Genomic DNA, 23,552 nt, shown 5'->3' with positions numbered 1-23,552 from the left:
TGTCTCCTTCAAAGAACTGGATATGTTCTATAGGGGTAAACAGATTTGTAGATCTATTTTTATACCTGCCGGGTTAAACTACATCGTTTTCAAATCTGTTTTAGTTTTGTGCAACCTTAATGTGTTTGTCTGTCCCCTTCTCTGTACGTTCTTCTCGGGGTTGTTCACCTCTTAACAGTTATTCTGTTCTCTATTGCATTGCCGGAATTTAACACTCTAGTCGATCTCTAATTCTCCTCTACTAAATTGGTATGACATTGACTACATTTATTTTTACGTAGAACCCCCTTCTCATCTTTTTTTTTTTGGCGGGGAAGAGAGCGTATATATATTCTCTCTGTATGTTATTGAGTAATTCAGATTACAGCGTTATATAGACATCCTATCCTGTTCCTTGTCTTGTTAATTGTGACCCACATCTCCTGGTAGGAGGTATTATGATACTAGGTATTAGGGATAAACCTACCACCTAACGGGAAACCTTACCTAGTTAGTCATTATTTTTACTAAGTCCCATCCCAGCGGTGTTTAATCTATCCCGCCCGGTTTTTCTATATTTCATTAGCTACGCCTCGTATTCCCAGCTCTTCCGTTGGTCCCTTACCTCGTATTTGCCGGAGTCGCGTCTTTGCCTCGTTCCCACACTCACAAACGTACTGATCGTGACCCGCCTCTTATATACAGGCTGAGTTGAAACCGATTAATCTCACCTGGAGACAGTGTCCGCGTCAGTGGGGTGTAACTCGCTAGAGTGGTGGTGCCATCTTAGAACGGTGTATTCGTTATAGTATCGTGTACATCACTCGTATTGAGTTGATTTTCGACAGACTAATGTTTTTACAATGTATTTGTTTTCAGTTCTTCACCTCTTTTTTTGGTGGTTATATCCTATGTTGTAAAGACTATTTATCTCGATGTAGTTCCAAATACGAGATTCTCTTTAGGTAGCCCGCACGCATGAGTTCAAAGCGGCTTTCCTAGGAGGTTATGCCATCTTTAAATGGCCAGATACTTATACTGTATATCTATTAAGTTAGGTTTTGCATCCAATTAAGCCAACGTGCCTGCAGTGATGCCGTGTATTATACTATTATGACGGTCTATTTATTCACAAGCTAATCTTGTTTCTGCTATGTGTGGTTATTCGCCATTATTCACCTTTAGTAGGTGGGTGTGTTGAATTTATTCACACCATCTTACTCCCATTACGGCGGCACACATGCGATAATAAGGTAGGGCTTTTCTGTGGGGAGGCGGCATCTTTTAATAGCCTGTTCCTTTTACTATGTATCTCTAATTTTGGGCTCCATATGAATCATATCTTATTTTTCTATACGATGGGAGCATAAATATCATTACCCTCTTTCCAACTATTTCAGATCACATATAATATAGAGCATGACTTCTGGATTCTAATGTAGTAATTGGCTGCTATCATTATGTTATACTGATTCTAATCTTTCATTTGGATTCTATTATAATCCTTCATGTCTATGGGCTATCCTTATCTGTTTTCTTCCCTTTATCATACTGTGTGGCAGGTAACTTTTTCTTTTTCTTTTTCTTTTTATTATTGTTATCCTGATCATGTCTTGGTGTTCTAAGTTTATATCAGGGCTTCCCACTCTTCCCTCGAGTTGAGGCCCTGTCTAATCGTGTTAAATTTTACCATGTATCACTGTTCTTGTTGTTTTCTCCTGGTGGTGCTATTGCCTAATCGGGTCTGTTCTTTTATTCTTTCTAAGATAACCCATCTCAGGTCTTTCTCACTATGTCCCTGCTCCTTCCAGTGTGTTACTAGTGGTGCGTTTTCTTTATTGTTTTTGATGGCAGACTTATGTTCCCCTATTCTTACCCTTACTTCTCTGCCCGTTTCTCCTATATATGCCTGGTCACACGGACACAGGATCATATATATCACATTTTTAGTTCTACAATTGTTCAGTGTGGTGATTTCATGTGTGACTCCATTGTGTTCCACCTTCTTGGTGAAAACACATAGTTCACATATGCAGCAGTTGCCGCATTTGTTGTTCCCTACTGCTTTAGTTCCTCTCAAGGTAGTTTGTCCTTCTACTAGATCGTCCCTGTAGGTGTGTACCAGGTTCGACCTCAAATTTTTGTTTTTCCTGTACGCGTACAACGGACGCGCTAGAGTGGTTTCTGTTCCGTTTTTCAAAATTTTCCAGTTGTGATTTATGATGTTCTTCACCTGGTTGGCTACAACTGAGTACTGACTTACCATCACTATTTTGTCCTGTGTTTTCTTTCTATCTTTTTTAGTTAGTAGGCAGTCCCTGTCATAGTAACGCGCTCTTTTCAGAGAATGTTCAATTAGTTTTTTTGGGTAACCTCTTTCCCTAAATTTCTGTTTCATTTCTCCTGCATGTCTGTAAAAATCATCTAATTCCGTACAATTTCTTCTCAAACGAAGAAATTCCCCAAAGGGGATGGAATCTTTCTGGCTCCTGGGGTGATAGCTGTTATAGTGCAGAATGGTGTTGCGGTCTGATTCCTTCTTATATAGTTCTACCTTAAGCTGTTTGTCTTGACTCTTAATGCAAATGTCCAAAAAGTTGACTTTTGACCTGCTGTATGATGCTGTAAATTTTAGGTTTGTGTCTCCTAAATTAAGCCATGACAAAAATTCTTCAAGGAATTCTATTGTTCCCTGCCAGATGAAGAAGATGTCATCTATGAAGCGTGCCCAACTCGGGATATTTTCATAGTACGGGCTAACTTCATTATAGATGTGTTTATTCTCAAATAAGCTCACATATATACAGGCCAGGCTCGGCGCACAGGTTGCGCCCATGCTTGTCCCTTTTCTCTGGATATAGAGGTCCTTTTTGAATAGGAAGATATTATTGAGGAGTACCATAGAGACGCATTGTACAATGAACTCTTTGTTTCCCCCTACAATGTCCGTCTCTTCCAGAAGATTCTTAACTGCCTTGATGGTGTCCAGTTGTGGTATATTTGTGTAGAGTGACTCTACATCGAGAGTCACCATGAGTTCATTTTCACCATCAAACTCCATTCCTTCCACCTTAGCTATCATATCCGCGGTATCCCGGATATACGATTTTTGCTTTTCTACTAAAGGTTTGAGAAACCTGTCTGCATATTGGCTCAAAGGTTCAAGCAGTGAGTCAATTGATGCTACTATAGGTCTAAGTAGAGGATTGTCAAGGCTTTTGTGGACTTTTGGAAGTCCATAAAAAGCCGGGGTCTTAGGATTTGTGTTATTTAAGAACTTCCATTCCTCATCAGTGATGTCTCCTTTCTCTAAGGCTTTTAAGAGCAGTGTTTCTACGTCCTTTCTCAGTTTATTGAGTCTGGTCTGGGATACTTTCGAGTAGTGAAGTTCATTGGATAGAAGGGTCATTATTCTTTGGTCATAATCATCCGTGTCAAGTACCACTACTCCTCCCCCCTTGTCTGCAGGTTTTATTGTGTTACGTGTGTCTTTGGACAAGGAATTAATGGCATCTCTTTGGTCTTTTGTGATGTTATGCTCTTGGAAATGTTTTTTTTCCAGTAGCGTACCTATTTACAACTTTACGATGGACTCAAAAATCTCTAGATTTTTGTCCACCATCCCTAAGGTTGGGGTGAATGTGGACTTGGTTCTTAGGCCAGAATCTTGTGGTGGTTCCCTAGTCGGTCTATTCTCAAAGAACCGGCGTAGGCGAATTTTACAGAAGAAGGCTCTTAGATCTTTTTCTAACTGGAATTTATTTATGCCAGTGGTGGACACAAAATTAAAACCCATCCCCAGGACTTGTTGTTCTGTAGTTGTTAGCACTCTGTGGGGTAGGTTTATAATGGGTGTTTTTTCTAACGCCAGTATACCTTGTTCCTGGTTCGCTTGTACTCCTGAGGGGCCGGGTTCTGTTGGTACTCCTGATCCTGCTCTCTTGGGGCTGGTCTCCTTGTGTATTGGCCTCTCCCTCTGCCTCGAAAGTTCCCCCGAGTTTTCTGCGGGCGTTGGTCTAAAAAAGGGGTTTCGTATTCCCTATTGGGTCCTGCATATTCTTCATCCTCTCTACAATGTTCTTCTTCCTCCCCACTACTCTCTGATGTTCCTGAGAAGTTCACATGTCTAGGTCTCCTAGGCTGAAACCTGGTTTGAAACCTCGTTCTGGGGCCTTCATTTCTATTGGTTTCTGGTTTCTCTGTGTAATAGTCTTTTCTGAGGAACGGATATACTACTTCCTGACTGAATTTATTTATGTCCTTCCTGAGTTTCTGTGTCTTCCGATTGGTTAAATATTCACAGTACCCGTTCATATCTCGATTAATCTCCTCTAATCTCTTTTTAGCATCCTCCACTACATTGCTGTCAAGTAGTGTTTTCCCTAGTTCTTCCATGTCTTTTATTTCTATGAGGACCGTAGCTTGGGCAGTTTCGATAATGAGCAACATAAGGTCTCTACTGCATCTATTGCAGATAAAGGTCCATGTTTCTAAAATTTTTTGATTATCTAAGAAGAGCCCTGGTTCATTGCGTATTTGAAGACCAATGGGTATCTTCCCTGCCCTAACATATTGCGTCATAAATTCAGCATGTAGTTCGGTCCTAATGATTTTCTTTTTGAGATTAACTAATTGGTTCCATTTCTCCCCTCCATTTGGAATAACTGTTATGCTGTTGCCCCCTCTATTGGAGCTGAGTATCTTGTTAAGTTGTTCCTCACTAAAACCAAAGGTCTTTAGTGTATCCATTTTATGATTGGAAAAGGGACTGCTGGGTTTTTTTGGGTAGGAAAAACTATTACAGTCAACACAAAAAACCTAGACTCTCCAGCACTAGGCCGTACTTTACAGGTATCTAGAGAGAGGGTACCCCACTATCTCCAGGGAACAGGGTACACTGACAGTAAGTCAAAAAGGAATCCCTGGGTGAACACTCACTATACTTTCATACCACTCTAGGTACACATACAGACTTAAACAGGGAAAACTGATACAATACACTAAATTAATTACACATTAATTTCCACACCAAAATTGGATCGTTCACAATCTATTTTTAATATAAAACATGTACATAAAAAGATAAGCGCTTTTACAACACAATTTAAAATTTCAAAGAAATATTCTTTGAAAAGGAAAAGTAAAAACAATTAGTCATAACATTTCATTGCATATGTTACCAACTCCAACTTAGAATTAAAAACAAAGAGAAACACATAAATGTCTTTTCATCAAATCATAGGTTACACATGGAAACAGTAATCAAAGACATATTAGTAAACAACCCCCTAAATTTACTGTGGCCTCTTGATGTCTTTGCCACTACTTGTCTCTGGATCCAAAGGCCTATAGTTCTTATACCAATGTAAACAACAGTAACAATAGTACATGTATATCGGTTGTTCACTGGACCCTAGTTGGATTCTCTGTATGGAAAGAATGCGTCGACGCGTTTCGGTGCAGAACACGTGATACTGTGGCACCTTCTTCAGGACTTCTTTATTTGGGGTTACTTGCTTCAGTAAGTGGTGACTTGCACCCTCTCTGCAAATATACGGGGAGAAAAGTAGGGTATCACTTACTTTGCACAAAATGTGTGAACATCACATGATCTTAAGCTCTTCTCCTCACATACTATATAATGACATCTTATAATATGTCTCCTACATCTTGTCTCTTTATAATACAGGTGTTCAGTTCCGTGTCTATTGCCCCATTGGCAACATCTATCTAGTTCTTTACACGTATACATCATATTACGTTTACTCTGTATTTTAAACTTCTCATTACATTGTTGTCTTTTGACATCTCTAGTCCCTCCGAATCCATTTCGCCGTGGAAATTTCTAAGGATAAATAGGGTAACTTATAGAAAACGCTCACATACAGATTGTTACATTCAGAGCACATTCTTACCCCTTATATGTAAGGAAAAGTATCCGAAATGGTATATTCGTGGTACTCGGAATACTTCTTCAGTTTTTCAATTCTGTGCAATGGATAATCCTATTGGGGTATATCGGGAGATATTAGTATATATGGTCTGTTTGTTTGGTCTATTTCAGTAGATGATAACTAATCAAACCGTTTACCTCTTTCACATAAAATCTGCTCCCTGTTATGAAATATCTTCTCTGTTTTTCAAATCTTTAAGGTACTTGGCTGCATATCTATATAGACAAAAAACGGTATATTTGTTTTGTAACTCCCCTCTTATAAGGTAAGATCTGTTCATATGTTCTAACGGAGTTCCATTCTAACCATCTTACCTTAAAAGTTTATAAAACTCTCCTCGAACGGGCATAGGACTGTATGTCTCCTTCAAAGAACTGGATATGTTCTATAGGGGTAAACAGATTTGTAGATATATTTGTATACCTGCCGGGTTAAACTACATCGTTTTCAAATCTGTTTTAGTTTTGTGCAACCTTATGTTGGTAACATATGCAATGAAATGTTATGACTAATTGTTTTTACTTTTCCTTTTCAAAGAATATTTCTTTGAAATTTTAAATTGTGTTGTAAAAGCGCTTATCTTTTTATGTACAGGTTTTATATTAAAAATAGATTGTGAACGATCCAATTTTGGTGTGGAAATTAATGTGTAATTAATTTAGTGTATTGTATCAGTTTTCCCTGTTTAAGTCTGTATGTGTACCTAGAGTGGTATGAAAGTATAGTGAGTGTTCACCCAGGGATTCCTTTTTGACTTACTGTCCCTGTACTCTGTTCCCTGGAGATAGTGGGGTACCCTCTCTATAGATACCTGTAAAGTACGGCCTAGTGCTGGAGAGTCTAGGTTTTTTGTGTTGACTGTAATAGTTTTTCCTACCCAAAAAAAACCAGCAGTCCCTTTTCCAATCATAAAATGGATACACTAAAGACCTTTGGTTTTAGTGAGGAACAACTTAACAAGATACTCAGCTCCAATAGAGGGGGCAACAGCATAACAGTTATTCCAAATGGAGGGGAGAAATGGAACCAATTAGTTAATCTCAAAAAGAAAATCATTAGGACCGAACTACATGCTGAATTTATGACGCAATATGTTAGGGCAGGGAAGATACCCATTGGTCTTCAAATACGCAATGAACCGGGGCTCTTCGTAGATAATCAAACATTTTTAGAAACATGGACCTTTATCTGCAATAGATGCAGTAGAGACCTTATGTTGCTCATTATCGAAACTGCCCAAGCTACGGTCCTCATCGAAATAAAAGAGATGGAAGAACTAGAGAAAACACTACTTGACAGCAATGTAGTGGAGGATGCTAAAAAGAGATTAGAGGAGATTAATTGAGATATGAACGGGTACTGTGAATATTTAACCAATCGGAAGACACAGAAACTCAGGAAGGACATAAATAAATTCAGTCAGGAAGTAGTATATCCGTTCCTCAGAAAAGACTATTACACAGAAAAACCAGAAACCAATAGAAATGAAGGCCCCAGAACGAGGTTTCAAACCAGGTTTCAGCCTAGGAGACCTAGACATGTGAACTTCTCAGGAACATCAGAGAGTAGTGGGGAGGAAGAAGAACATTGTAGAGAGGATGAAGAATATGCAGGACCCAATAGGGAACACGAAACCCCTTTTTTAGACCAACGCCCGCAGAAAACTCGGGGGAACTTTCGAGGCAGAGGGAGAGGCCAATACACAAGGAGACCAGCCCCAAGAGAGCAGGATCAGGAGTACCAACAGAAACCGGCCCCTCAGGAGTACAAGCGAACCAGGAACAAGGTGTACTGGCGTTAGAAAAAAAACCCATTATAAACCTAGCCCACAGAGTGCTAACAACTACAGAACAACAAGTCCTGGGGATGGGTTTTAATTTTGTGCCCACCACTGGCATAAATAAATTCCAGTTAGAAAAAGATCTAAGAGCCTTCTTCCGTAAAATTCGCCTACGCCGGTTCTTTGAGAATAGACCGACTAGGGAACCACCACAAGATTCTGGCCTAAGAACCAAGTCCACATTCACCCCAAGCTTAGGGATGGTGGACAAAAATCTAGAGATTTTTGAGTCCATCGTAAAGTTGTAAATAGGTACGCTACTGGAAAAAAAAACATTTCCAAGAGCACAATATCACAAAAGACCAAGGAGATGCCATTAATTCCTTGTCTAAAGACACACGTATAACAATAAAACCTGCAGACAAGGGGGGAGGAGTAGTGGTACTTGACACGGATGATTATGACCAAAGAATAATGACCCTTCTATCCAATGAACTGCACTACTCGAAAGTATCCCAGACCAGACTCAATAAACTGAGAAAGGACGTAGAAACACTGCTCTTAAAAGCCTTAGAGAAAGGAGACATCACTGATGAGGAATGGAAGTTCTTAAATAACACAAATCCTATGACCCCAGCTTTTTATGGACTTCCAAAAGTCCACAAAAGCCTTGACAATCCTCCCCTTAGACCTATAGTAGCATCAATTGACTCACTGCTTGAACCTTTGAGCCAATATGCAGACAGGTTTCTCAAACCTTTAGTAGAAAAGCAAAAATCGTATATCCGGGATACCGCGGATATGATAGCTAAGGTGGAAGGAATGGAGTTTGATGGTGAAAATGAACTCATGGTGACTCTCGATGTAGAGTCACTCTACACAAATATACCACAACAGGACACCATCAAGGCAGTTAAGAATCTTCTGGAAGAGACGGATATTGTAGGGGGAAACAAAGAGTTCATTGTACAATGCGTCTCTATGGTACTCCTCAATAATATCTTCCTATTCAAAAAGGACCTCTATATCCAGAGAAAAGGGACAAGCATGGGCGCAACCTGTGCGCCGAGCCTGGCCTGTATATATGTGAGCTTATTTGAGAATAAACACATCTATAATGAAGTTAGCCCGTACTATGAAAATATCCGGAGTTGGGCACGCTTCATAGATGACATCTTCTTCATCTGGCAGGGAACAATAGAATTCCTTGAAGAATTTTTGTCATGGCTTAATTTAGGAGACACAAACCTAAAATTTACAGCATCATACAGCAGGTCAAAAGTCAACTTTTTGGACATTTGCATTAAGACTCAAGACAAACAGCTTAAGGTAGAACTATATAAGAAGGAATCAGACTGCAATACCATTCTGCACTATAACAGCTATCACCCCAGGAGCCAGAAAGATTCCATCCCCTTTGGGGAATTTCTGGGTTTGAGAAGAAAGTGTACGAAATTAGATGATTTTTACAGACATGCAGGAGAAATGAAACAGAAATTTAGGGAAAGAGGTTACCCAAAAAAACTAATTGAACACTCTCTGAAAAGAACGCGTTACTATGACAGGGACTGCCTACTAACTAAAAAAAATAGAAAGAAATCACAGGACAAAATAGTGATGGTAAGTCAGTACTCAGTTGTAGCCAACCAGGTGAAGAACATTATAAATCATAACTGGAAAATTTTGAACAACGGGACAGAAACCACTCTAGTGCGTCCGTTGTACGCGTACAGGAAAAACAAAAATTTGAGGTCGAACCTGGTACACACCTACAGGGACTATCTAGTAGAAGGACAAACTACCTTGAGAGGAACTAAAGCAGTAGGGAACAACAAATGCGGCAACTGCTGCATATGTGAACTATGTGTTGTCACCAAGAAGGTGGAACACAATGGAGTCACACATGAAATCACCACACTGAACAATTGTAGAACTAAAAATGTGATATATATGATCCTGTGTCCGTGTGACCAGGCATATATAGGAGAAACGGGCAGAGAAGTAAGGGTAGGAATAGGGGAACATAAGTCTGCCATCAAAAACAATAAAGAAAACGCACCACTAGTAACACACTGGAAGGAGCAGGGACATAGTGAGAAAGACCTGAGATGGGTTATCTTAGAAAGAATACAAGAACAGACCCGATTAGGCAATAGCACCACCAGGAGAAAACAACAAGAACAGTGGTACATGGTAAAATTTAACACGATTAGACAGGGCCTCAACTCGAGGGAAGAGTGGGAAGCCCTGATATAAACTTAGAACACCAAGACATGATCAGGATAACAATAATAAAAATAAAAATAAAAAGAAAGAGTTACCTGCCACACAGTATGATAAAGGGAAGAAAACAGATAAGGATAGCCCATAGACATGAAGGATTATAATAGAATCCAAATGAAAGATTAGAATCAGTATAACATAATGATAGCAGCCAATTACTACATTAGAATCCAGAATTCATGCTCTATATTATAATATGTGATCTGAAATAGTTGGAAAGAGGGTAATGATATTTATGCTCCCATCGTATAGAAAAATAAGATATGATTTATATGGAGCCCAAAATTAGAGATACATAGTAAAAGGAACAGGCCATTAAAAGATGCCGCCGGCGTCTCCCCACAGAAAAGCCCTACCTTATTATCGCATGTGTGCCACCGTAATGGGAGTAAGATGGTGTGAATAAATTCAACACACCCACCTACTAAAGGTGAATAATGGCGAATAACCACACATAGCAGAAACAAGATTAGCTTGTGAATAAATTGACCGTTATAATAATATAATACACAGCATCACTGCAGGCACATTGGCTTAATCGGATGCAAACCTAACTTAATAGATATACAGTATAAGTATCTGGCCATTTAAAGATGGCGTAACCTCCTAGGAAAGCCGTTTCGAACTCATGCGTGCGCGCTACCTAAAGAGAATCTCGTATTTGGAACTACATCGAGATAAATAGTCTTTATAACATAGGATATAACCATCAAAAAAAGAGGTGAAGAACTGAAAAGAAATACATTGTAAAAACATTAGTCTGTCGAAAATCAACTCAATACAAGTGATGTACACGATACTATAACGAATACACCGTTCCAAGATGGTGCCACCACTCTAGCGAGTTACGCCCCACTGACGCGGACACTGTCTCCAGGTGAGATTAATCGGTTTCAACTCAGCCTGTGTATAAGAGGCGGCTCACGATCAGTACGTTTGTGAGTGTGGGAACGAGGCAAAGACGCGACTCCGGCAAATACGAGGTAAGGGACCAACGGAAGAGCTGGGAATACGAGGCGTAGCTAATGAAATATAGAAAAACCGGGCGGGATAGATTAAGCATCGCTGTGATGGGACTTAGTCAAAATAATGACTAACTAGGTAAGGTTTCCCGTTAGGTGGTAGGTTTATCCCTAATACCTAGTATCATAATACCTCCTACCAGGAGATGTGGGTCACAATTAACAAGACAAGGAACAGGACAGGATTTCTATATAACGCTGTAATCTGAATTACTCAATAACATACAGAGAGAATATATATACGCTCTCTTCCCCCCCCCAAAAAAAAGATGGGAAGGGGGTTCTATGTAAAAATAAATGTAGTCAATGCCATACCAATTTAGTAGAGGAGAATTAGAGATCGACTAGAGTGTTAAATTCCGGCAATGCAATAGAGAACAGAATAACAGTTAAGAGGTGAACAGCCCCGAGAAGAACTTACAGAGAAGGGGACAGACAAACACATTAAGGTTGCACAAAACTAAAACAGATTTGAAAACGATGTAGTTTAACCCGGCAGGTATAAAAATATATCTACATATCTGTTTACCCCTATAGAACATATCCAGTTCTTTGAAGGAGACATACAGTTCTATGCCCGTTCGAGGAGAGTTTTATAAACTTTTAAGGTAAGATGGTTAGAATGGAACTCCGTTAGAACATATGAACAGACCTTACCTTATAAGAGGGGAGTTACAAAACAAATATACCGTTTTTTGTCTATATAGATATGCAGCCAAGTACCTTAAAGATTTGAAAAACAGAGAAGATATTTCATAACAGGGAGCAGATTTTATGTGAAAGAGGTAAACGGTTTGATTAGTTATCATCTACTGAAATAGACCAAACAAACAGACCATATATACTAATATCTCCCTATATACCCCAATAGGATTATCCATTGCACAGAATTGAAAAACTGAAGAAGTATTCCGAGTACCACGAATATACCATTTCGGATACTTTTCCTTACATATAAGGGGTAAGAATGTGCTCTGAATGTAACAATCTGTATGTGAGCGTTTTCTATAAGTTACCCTATTTATCCTTAGAAATTTCCACAGCGAAATGGATTCGGAGGGACTAGAGATGTCAAAACACAACAATGTAATGAGAAGTTTAAAATACAGAGTAAACGTAATATGATGTATACGTGTAAAGAACTAGATAGATGTTGCCAATGGGGCAATAGACACGGAACTGAACACCTGTATTATAAAGAGACAAGATGTAGGAGACGTATTATAATAAGATGTCATTATATAGTATGTGAGGAGAAGAGCTTAAGATCATGTGATGTTCACACATTTTGTGCAAAGTAAGTGATACCCTACTTTTCTCCCCGTATATTCACCACTTACTGAAGCGAGTAACCCCAAATAAAGAAGTCCTGAAGAAGGTGCCACAGTATCACGTGTTCTGCACCGAAACGCGTTGACGCATTCTTTCCATACAGAGAATCCAACTAGGGTCCAGTGAACAACCGATATACATGTACTATTGTTACTGTTGTTTACATTGGTATAAGAACTATAGGCCTTTGGATCCAGAGACAAGTAGTGGCAAAGACATCAAGAGGCCACAGTAAATTTAGGGGGTTGTTTACTAATAGGTCTTTGATTACTGTTTCCATGTGTAACCTATGATTTGATGAAATGACATTTATGTGTTTCTCTTTGTTTTTAATTCTAAGTTGGAGTTGGTAACATATGCAATGAAATGTTATGACTAATTGTTTTTACTTTTCCTTTTCAAAGAATATTTCTTTGAAATTTTAAATTGTGTTGTAAAAGCGCTTATCTTTTTATGTACATGTTTATATTAAAAATAGATTGTGAACGATCCAATTTTGGTGTGGAAATTAATGTGTAATTAATTTAGTGTATAGTATCCGTTTTCCCTGTTTAAGTCTGTATGTGTAATTAATTAATTGAATTAATTAATTAATTAATTAATTAATTGCAGGTTTATATAGCGCTAGGATCGACTCCCGGAGGAGTATCTCCGCGCTTCGACCGCTGCGAAACCCTTCCTGGCTTCCCTGAGAGATGGTCCCTTAGTGGGTATCTCCAGGGTGAGACCAGGCATCCCCGGCGGTCTGGTGGGGCCGTTAGTGAAGATGAGACAAGCTAATGCCCAGAGTTGCCGAGTGTGATCGCTGATCAGAGTGGGCACCGAGGCGAGAGAATTATCGAGTCCGCTGACCCTGGTTCAGAAACCTGCCGCGCCGGGAATCGAACCCTGGTCCCGGGCCGTCCTCTGCTCTCGGGTCTGCCGCCTCTAACCAGTGAGCCACACTACTTCACTTCACTTGTACCTAGAGTGGTATGAAAGTATAGTGAGTGTTCACCCAGGGATTCCTTTTTGACTTACTGTAACAAGGAGAGGCGCAAGGAGAGGTGCAAGGAGTGGCACAAGGAGAGGCGCAAGGAATGGCGCAAGGAGAGGCGCAAGTAGAGGCGCAAGTAGAGGCACAAGTAGAGGCGTGTGGAGAGGCGCATGGAGAGGCCTATGGAGAGGCGCATGGAGAGGCGCATGGAGAGGCACATGGAGAGGCGCGTGGAGAGGCACAACTGCCCACAATGCTTGCTCCTCCAGAAGTAGGGGCACATCACGAAATCGAGATTCATGTGGGGGTATCAGCCGAGCAAGCCACTCCTCCTGATGTTCCATTGTCTTCCAGATCCCCAGCAAGGAAAAGGTCAAGGTGGGCTAGTACAAGTTCTTCTTCAAGCCCCCTTCCTTCTGATGATCTAGATCTTGATTGTTACCCACCAATGCAGTCTGAGAGGGAGGCACGCCATGAGCCAACAAAGCTAGTTAAAAGGAAGGTTCCCGCAAGGCTTTAAGTTATGGGTGATGACGAACAAGAAGTGGAAGTGATGCATTCTGCTGCTGATGAACAGTCTTACGATGACGACCCAGACATCACAGTCGTCACTCCAGCCCCAACGGGCATGCAGCAGACAGACATTTTTACCCTATCCCGAAATGCAGCTGTGCAGGATGTGTGCGGCGTGGCACCACTGGTACCACCACCAACACAGGTAACTACTACACCAACACGACCTACAGCTTCCATATTTTCTCATCAGAAGGGCCGGCAGGGACCTCCATCCAGCTCAACCTCCATTACCTCAAGTAGTGGTGCTGTAAGTGCACAACAGGGTAAAATTCCACCACGCCCATACTCCACTTTATCTAGCATTGAAAGTAGCACCTCCACCACCACCGGGAATCTCAACTCCCCAGTTTGAGACTTCTTTAGTATTTGCAAAAAGGTGGAAAACCTAGTAATTTTTTCGATTTGTAAACAAGTAGTTAGTCGGGGTAAGCTTGGTACCAACTATGGTACCGGAGGCCAGAGAGGTCATCTTCAAAAACCCCACATTATCCAGTGGGAGGCGCACCTAAGTAACATCCGGAAAGCCAAAAGTACACATCCAAATGTATCCATTAATATTGCATCTGATGACGAGGAGCTGATCGTTCATGGGGGAGGTGAAGAGGCCAGAGAAATTTTTTCTGGTACACACAGTACCCCTGGAAGCAGCACTGCAGTGGTAGCGCCCACACCCTTTACCCCAGCAACATCTAGGAGGCACAGTAAGAGTCTGGTAGAGACACCAATGCGAAAAAGTACATCAATGAGCCTAACTGGGTTGAAGAAGTCTGGATCATCATCACATATGAAAACGGTCCAGACCATCATTAAAAGCATGTTTTGGTTGGAGGCGCCATTTGAACGCAACCACCCAAAGGCACGCCTGTATAATGCAATGCAGGCTAAAATGTTAGCGCTGGACCTTCTCCCTTTTTCTTTGGTGGAAGGGGTGGGTGTTCTAGAATTTGTGGCAACAGTCTGCCCTAAATGGAAGGTTCCTAGCCGGTCCTATTTTGCCAGAGTTGTGGTTCCAGCACTACATCACGATGTGCTGGAGGTGATTGGGCAGCTTTGCAGAAGAGTGCTGTTCACACTATCCACCTGACAACAGACATGTGGATTACTTGCCAAGCCATTGATTACATGTGCATCACTGCACACTGGGTCTCTCTTTTGCGGGGGTTAGAAACAAGATATCTGCAGGTGTTAACAGTGTCACAGTTTTTCAAGCTAGTCGGAAACATGCAACAGTAGCCATGTTTGCCATGGAGAAATCTCATACTGCAGTAAACATTTTGGAGGAGTTTAACAGTAATGTCACTCAATGGCTGCAGCCAATAAGTGCATGATTGGTTATGTTTCCACGGATAATGGCAGTAATTTAGTTACGTCCATATTTGATGGTGGCTATTTCAGAGCGCCGTGTTTGGCGCACAGTATTAACATTGTTGTTCAAGATTTCTTGAAAAAAGAAAACACAGTCAGCAAGTTACTGACCACCTGCCGAAGAATCTGCACACATTTCAGCCATTCTTTTAAGGCCCGGAAGCAGCTGAGGATCATTCAACGTAACCGTAGAGTGCCAGTCAGAGGACTCATCCAGGAGGTGGCAACACGTTGGAACTCAACCTTCTACATGCTTTAGCGTCTGTTTGAGCAGTACTTGGTAATCAATGAGTATGTCTTTAATGCACAGGGTACTTGTATGAAAGACATGAAGCTAGAGGTTGATGAATGGGACCTAGTTAAAAGCCTGACAGACATGCTTCGTCCTTTTGAGGTGTTCACGCGTGAAGTCAGCAGGGAGGACTGTACTTTGGTCAAAGCTATCCCATTGTTGCGCATGCTAGAGCACCAACTGAAGGCGGTGTCTTCAACGTTCCGAGTTGATGCTGAAAAACAAGACGCATATCAGTTGGTTGGGAGCTTATTAAGCCGCCTAGTTGACAATGAAAGGCTTAAAGCAATACATTCAGAACACCATTACATTTGTGCCACTATTCTGGATCCACGGCACAAAAAGGTACTGGCCAGCAATACATTCATTCCTTTTTCTGAAGCAGATGTTTCCAAGTACAAACATTGGCTAGCTCTGTCAGCCACTCGGTTCAAAAAAGAGCGGCAGGAAATTGAAGGAACCACCACAAGTACTACAGAAGCAGCAGGCCATCCGGTGTCAAGTTCCACTTCTGTGGCCAAAGGCAGTCACTTTCCCTCACAGCCGTTACCGACAGCAGCAACCGTATCATCATCATCACCTGCACCAGGCCCAGCCATAATATTGTCGGAAGCAGATTGGGTAACTCATCATGGGTTTTCTCATTCCAGTGTTGATGCAAAGGCAACAGATGGTACGCAAACTGTAGCACCCATGGAGGACCTTGAGTGGATGTGCAGGCCTATCTGGATGACCCAACAGAGGTCTTCTTTGATCAGAACCCATTGGTGTATTGGAATGGGAAAAGGCCTCAATGGCCACTGATCATCAAGCTGGCTATAAATTATTTGGCTTGCCCACTCGCAAGTGTGTCTTCTGAACGTGTTTTTAGTGCTGCTGGTGCCATTGTAAGTTCAAAAAGGACCAACCTCTTGCCCAAAAATATGGAGAGGTTAACACTGATCAAGATGAATCAGCACTTCATACCACCAGATTACAAAATACGTGAATCCACGCAGGAAGAAGAGGACACCGACTTAAGTGTCGGAAGTTCTTCTCTGTTAGCTGACCTACTCCAGGTTCAATTCACAGAGTATGAGGACGAGCTCTACTTCCCTGACACCTAGGCTGAAATACTTACTTTTTTTAAAATCCTTATTCACTTTTATTTCTGTGTGTCTTTCTTTGTTTTCCAACTTTTAGCACAACAAAACTCTAATCACAACAAATCCATCAGCAGCACTGTCTTTGTCTTATTTCCATTTTGAAAGTGATGCTGTCTGCATTCCTGAAGTTCACAAGTTCACAACTCAGTCATGCTCCTCTATCCTCCTCCTCCAGACTCCCCCTATCCATTTGCTTCCCTCACGGCAGATGGCCGGATTACGCTGAATCAATCAAGTAGTGTGGCTCACTGGTTAGAGGCGGCAGACCCGAGAGCAGAGGACGGCCCGGGACCAGGGTTCGATTCCCGGCGCGGCAGGTTTCTGGACCAGGGTCAGCGGACTCGATAATTCTCTCGCCTCGGTGCCCACTCTGATCAGCGTTCACACTCGGCAACTCTGGGCATTAGCTTGCCTCATCTTCACTAACGGCCCCACCAGACCGCCGGGGATGCCTGGTCTCACCCTGGAGATACCCATTAAGGGAGCATCTCTCAGGGAAGCCAGGAAGGGTTTCGCAGCGGTCGAAGCGCCTTGGGACCCTCCGGGTAAGTAGTGCGCTATATAAATGCCTATACACATACACACATCAAGAGACTGTTGCTATGCTGACTGTTAATTCTGAAATTGACACAAGAAGGATGCCCTGTGGCCCTTCACTTAAGAATAGGATGCTGACAAAAAGTGGAACAGATAATGAATGATGAGATGGCATGCAGAGTGGACAACACTGGCTGTCTGGCTCTGATTAAAGCAATTGTTATTTGTTTGTTGTGCATGAAATGAATCCTATGTGTTCTGTTATTATTTAATCTTTTACACACTAAATGTAACTCAAGTCTACTCTATCTTTACCTTGTTTAATACAAATTGTACTTCTACTGCAGGGGCCACTACGATGCATTTTTTAATATGGAAAATGTCTTTGGACTCTGTGTGTAGACTGTGACTGCATGAACAGCATTGAGTTTGCCAATACCATGATGATGATGATTAGTCTTGATGATCAAAGTTACATAATATCTTTACAGTCACTCACTGGGATGTATCGATCATCATCGTCTGTTTACGGAAGAACTATGGCCATTTCGTGAGGGGCCACCAGGTAAACAAGTCAACAACAACCACAGCAGAACTACATGTCTGTCTAGTCGTGGTATGGAGTGGTCGAACCAGTGTTGTGTTATGCCAGAGTCCAGACAGCACTTCATGTAAAATTGCTACTGTGTGGCTTGCGGTAAAAAAAATTAGATTTGCTTTGTCTGTCTGTGTCAAAGAGGTATGCTACATGGAGGTTGGTTCACTCAGTGGTGCCTGCCTTGACCGTCTGCATGGCCCTGGCCTGCTGTGTGCTAATTATTATCCTTGGAAAGGAGACTCAGAGTAGGCACTTTATAAATGATGCTCATATGTAATACTGTCGCCTCTGAAAGTGAAAGTGTTATTTTACACTAACACCGTACCTTATATTTTTCCTCCGGGGTGTTTTAATATCCTGTTTTTCTATCAACAATTACAGGCCGGCTTTTATCCTGTGCGATGGGAAAAACATTAACTCAGGCTTACCATTGCAATCCGTTTTTCCGCATCCGGCAGGCAGTTGAGAGTGTGGTGACCAAGATTGATCGACGGAGCGTCAGATGGAATGGAGGAGTACCACGAATAAGAGGAATAGCTGGATGCATGCAACTTCCCTAATTGAACAGGACAAGTACAACAAACAGTTACAGTATCCTCTTCACTTCTCCTTATCTTTGAAATAATGTTATTGTTGTGAACTTCTATGAGTGCGACTATGTGCGTTTGCTCTCTGCTTCAAATTCATCCCTACAGCTATTTGATAAGTTTCTTTGCTATTTTTAAAACTAATTTAATGTACTAATAAGTGTTTATTCTCTCTGAGGGCAGATAGGCAAGTGAAATTGAGTAATTACTGCAGCCCTGTACTGTCAAATTGTTTATTCATAGTTAAGAAGTTGTAGTAAGTACTACTTTTCAGTAACCGAACCATCCATTTAGCAAACAACTTCATGCATGCACTTCCTTTAAGTCCCTTAAAAGATTTATAGATATCTTAGTATCCAAAGATTTGTTTATCTTCATTTGTTGTTTGTCCAGGCTGCGTTATTTTTCCTTTCTCAACAAAACGTTCCCAAAAAACCCCATTCCCATCCAATTTCCAAACCCTAACCCTCTTCCCCAGGGCTGTGTGGTTTTCATTGATGTGTGAGTAAATGACAGCAATAATTCCACACACTTGCTGGGGAGGATAAGGTCATAGCAACTGAAAATGAATTACATTTTAAGCCTGGTGAAGGAATCTGAGGATATATTCTTACTCAGCTTGACACAGACCCCTAACTATTGGCAAATCAAAGCAGAGTTTCATGGACGCCATCAACTGGATTGATCAGGAAGAACATCCTCCTCCTACACATGGCAAATGATTACGCTGCTGTGTCCATCACCTTCAGTACTATTTCTTGTAGTAGTAGCCAAATTCCACGCAAGTAGTAGTTATACTTTGAATACTTTTGCATTTGTAAGGCTACATTATGGCACTGTTCTAGTGTACTGTCATGTGCTATAGTATCTATTGTACCGTTCTAATGCTCCGCTCAGGCCAATCAAGGTTTCATTTTCTTTTTTTTCTTATGCTGCAACTGCCACTGTGTACCACCACTAGTACCACCGCAATGATGTCATTTCATCCGCACAGGATTGCCAACCTTAATCGCCATTTGCCGTGCAGCCATCCCTGTGCCTAGCCCTATTTTCAAACACGAATTACAGGTAAGATAAGTGTTTGGGGGGAGGAAGAATAATGGAGTAGTAGGAGAGACGAGAGACTGACGGTAGTATTAGTAAAGTCCTAGGACAATTGAATTCACTAACTCTGTGAGAGACACTTAATTTTGTAAACATTTGGGCAATACTTACACAATTTGAATCAAGAAGCCACTTAAGTTTCAGGAAAACAAACTTACAGTTAAACCCTCCCCCTCCAGCCTCAACTGCAGTAAAAACATGTATGCTAAGTTTAAGTTGAAAGTAATAATTATTTATATCCCTAACAAAAATAAACTATCCCGCAAGACCCGACCCACCCCCCTACCTAACCACAAAGAATGTCCATGAAATAAAAAGTCCCCAAAGTCCAAAAGACCCAACTCCCAATTCCCACCCCCCAAATGTCTTTAAAAAGGGGGCAAGGGACAGTCTCTCCTCCATTAATACCGCTGGCAGTGTACTTTTTTGGCCAGGTGGTCATGCTCCTTGCGGAGGTTCTTGAGCAGGATTTTCATTTTCTTCTGCTCCTGCTCAAGGTAGTACACCCTGAGGGTTAGGCGGTGCACGCGTGCCTTGCACCTGCTGTGGGGGGCAGCTGATTTTTTGGCTGCTTGGCGGTGGTGGGTGGCTGCGGTACCACAGCTCCTTACAGCTGGAGGCCTGCGCTGACTGGCTGACCCAGTGAGCCCGGAGGAGGATGCAGCTGTCGCTGTGGATGTTGTGGAGGTCAACTGTGTGTCCTCCTCCTCCTGGGCCACCAGCCGCCGATATTCGGCGACAGTCGCCTCCAGTTTCCGTTGCCAGGCCCGTCTAGCTAGCTCCTTTCATGACAGTTTTGAAGGAGCTTCTATATGAAGAAAGAAAAACATAGTCTGTAACCAATGCTCTTTAAGATTAAAACAAAATATTTCAGCAGAAAGTTGTGTCACAGTAGAACTAGCAACTTGCAAGCACAGTACATAACATTTGAGGCCTGTATCTATCTAACCTCCCACTTCTTCAGCCTTGCTCTAACATTAGAGGGAGTTTCAGGAATCAATTCTACGAGCACTATGGACTCACTACATTAGAGTCGACTATGACAGTACACCAGTCTTATTCTTCTTCTCTCTTGTTCAGCGAAATTGGTACGTAAACTTCTGGAACCCGGCATAATGCCAGTGCAGTCAACTTGCACCCGAGAAAAACAGACGCACGCCATGATGACACAGGATTGCGTTACTGTACCAGTCCAGTACATGCAGGTGGTGAAGCTCTTACTTTTCTATTACGGGTGGCACTGAGAATTCTCTGTTACAAGGGCTACTGCTTAATTAATTTAACTTTCACCCTACAGTGCCAATGACTACTAGAAAAGGAAAATGAAGAAGATAAATAATCTGATTATCTATCCCTTCACAGGATATGTATTTGATTACATATGGGGTGACTTTATGTGCTTTGTTTTTTATTGAGTGAACACTGATAGGCCACACATGAATGACAGAGTTGTACTAAAATTATTAACAGAGGAAGTGAGTGGCCCCCGTAATCGCCGGATATATGCTGTGCTTTCAATACAAACTACTGCTACTATTCATGGTAGTATTCGGAAAAATTACAACTTCTTTTCCTTGCCTTTCCTACACTGGAACGGACGTGCGGGTGCGGTGTTACATGCTCTTCAAAGTAACACTTAGTTCAACCAGTGACCGTCTACTCTCTCTACATACACATATGCTATCTATGAGTCAGATAGTACCATGATCCAGGCATCCATCCATTCAAAGTAAATGTCAATCATTCTTCTTAATGTTTCAACTGGACAAACCTTACTTTTTCTCACGGGAAAACAACATTATCATTTTATTTTGGAAACCGCAAGCCATGCATCCGTGCTTGACTTGCAGTTGAATTTCAATCAAAGGATATATTGTGCACACATACAGTTTCTGTTTCACCCACCCAGGCAGTCCTCTTCCCTTTCTCCTTCCACCCATCCTTGCTTCATCCTTCAACCGGCCATGCATCATATTCTCAGCCACCTCGGGCAGCATTTAAAAACACGTATCATTCTTTGCCAGTCATCATTACTTTTAACTCGCTCATCCTTCCACACTTACTTACACCTTCTTTCCCTTTTCGTTCATCCCATCCATCAAGTTCATCTCTGATCTGACTTGGATTCTTGAAAAAAGTTTCACAGCCGAGTTGAAGTCAATTTAGAGGAGGCTACTACCTGGTTGATAAAAACTTAGTTATAAATTTGTAAGTCCTCTTAACAGTATAGTATACTTGTACTGTACAACATATACACCTGTGCAGAGAGCATACTCTGCAGTTTGCAATCTCAATACGTAAGAAATATAATAGCTTACCGCTGTCCGCCACTACCGTGGAATCCCCCACAGCAGTTTCCGCTGGCTGTTGCACTGCCTCCGCCCCAGGAGTGCCCACCTCCGCGCTGGCCCCGGCACCGGTGGATGGATGTGCCGTTGTCCCGCCTAGAAAATACATTTCAGATTCTTAGATGCCATATACACCACTCCCTAGAATTTTGTCTAGGAATGAAAAAATTTCACTACGACTACACAAACAAATTTAATAATTTGAGACTGTCTAGGCAAAACTAAAAATTGGCCTTTTTTCAGGGAAGGGTGTTGTCTTGCTACACTTTTTGGCACAACTGATGAATGCTTGCTTTTTAACACGCACCATTTTTCTCATAACAGACAGAAGCTTCCCTTCTAAGAACAAGAGCAAGATCAGATCATCATCACTAGGACGGAGTCGGCAATGATTCAGCACCACAAAGAAGATTTGAAGTTCCAACCAGGTGAGGGCTCGCCCACAATTAATATGTGAAATCACTAAGCACTTTTCCATTTTCAATCCACTGTTATGTTGTATGATGAACTTGATTTTAATAAATGTATTTACTTTTAATAAAGCTTTAAAACTTACATAGACTCTGTGGTTTTTAGTCATGAGTGAGTGAGCGAAAGGGTTTGCAATTTGCAAGCACGAGTCCGTGGCTCTGACAGTTCTGGACTCTGACTCCATATTCTTATGTTCTGGGTTGGTATAATCATCATTGGGGATCAATCATCGATGAATTAGGGAGCTAAATGACTCTGCCACACTAGCTAGTCAGTAAGGAGATTGGGGGTTCAAATTCTGTTATGACTGAGGTATGTAGAAAGTCTAACTGCGCCTATTATAATTGATAAACAATGCACTATTTAGTGTCCATAGTTCTGTTTGTGCAGAATTGTCCCTGCAACAATAGTAGTATGGATTGTCCTCCTATCCAATCAAAAAGTAAACTAGTATCTTATTCTTTCTTGGTGGTCATTGACATTTTATTGTTGGGAATTGTCAAAGCATAAACATTTAGAAGACTTCAAAAGACATTATGGACAACCCAGAGGACTGCACTCAGTGCATAGAGCTATTGCTGAATAGAATGGGAGTTTCGTTTAACACCTTTTGCCAACTGTGCAAGCTTAGTTAGCTACACAGACAGACTAATAATAATAATCTAGTAGTACCACAGGGAGTCATAGTAGAGGCAGGATAAGAATTTAGAAACAGTCTACAAGAAGATCAAAGACGATTTAGAAAAAATCGAATGAGGAACGTTAGTAAAAAATAGGTACTCTAAAAGATAGGGAAGTATGATTATTAATATTAACATGACAACTTACTGGGGCCAGCAGAGGAGCCCTCGCTGGACCGAACCTGGCCTTCCTGTTCCTGCTCCGCCTGCGCCGCTACCTCCTCCTTTGTCCTCTTGCCCCTGGGGGGAGCTGATGTACAACATGAAAGAAAGACCCAAACATGGATGATTGCTGTCAACCAAATCAAACATTTCAAAAGAACAATAACAAATTATTTCGGGGAAATAGCAAATAGACAACAATTGCACTACATTTATTGACCTATCTGATGTGGTCTACTAAGATATTAGTATTGCTGGATTCGCGGACCGTCAACTTGGAAAGTTATGTCACTCACTAAACCAACTACAAAAAGGTTCGACTAGGACTGGCAGGCAGCACTCCGCAGCACGCAAAGTGACA

The sequence above is a fragment of the Lissotriton vulgaris genome, chromosome 6 (assembly GCF_964263255.1).
Source record: "Lissotriton vulgaris chromosome 6, aLisVul1.2, whole genome shotgun sequence".
NCBI lineage: Eukaryota > Metazoa > Chordata > Amphibia > Caudata > Salamandridae > Lissotriton > Lissotriton vulgaris.
Note: the sequence above shows the minus strand (reverse complement) of the source record.